Source organism: Oncorhynchus masou, unplaced genomic scaffold, assembly GCF_036934945.1.
Source record: "Oncorhynchus masou masou isolate Uvic2021 unplaced genomic scaffold, UVic_Omas_1.1 unplaced_scaffold_1087, whole genome shotgun sequence".
Taxonomy (NCBI): domain Eukaryota; kingdom Metazoa; phylum Chordata; class Actinopteri; order Salmoniformes; family Salmonidae; genus Oncorhynchus; species Oncorhynchus masou.
The window spans coordinates 204,117-204,453 of NW_027000585.1; positions in this window are offsets into that span (position 1 = coordinate 204,117).

Here is a 337-nt window from a genome sequence, read left to right on the forward strand (position 1 = left end):
AAGTCTCTTGGTGTGGTGACAAGTCTCTTGGTGTGGTGACATGTCTCTTGGTGTAGTGTGGTGACATGTTTCATGGTGTAGTGACATGTCTCATGGTGTGGTGACAAGTCTCTTGCTGTGGTGACAAGTCTCTTGCTGTGGTGACAAGTCTCTTGCTGTGGTGACAAGTCTCTTGCTGTGGTGACAAGTCTCTTGGTGTGGTGACATGTCTCTTGGTGTGGTGACATGTCTCTTGGTGTGGTGACATGTCTCTTGGTGTGGTGACATGTCTCTTGGTGTGGTGACATGTCTCTTGGTGTGGTGACAAGTCTCTTGGTGTGGTGACAAGTCTCTTGGT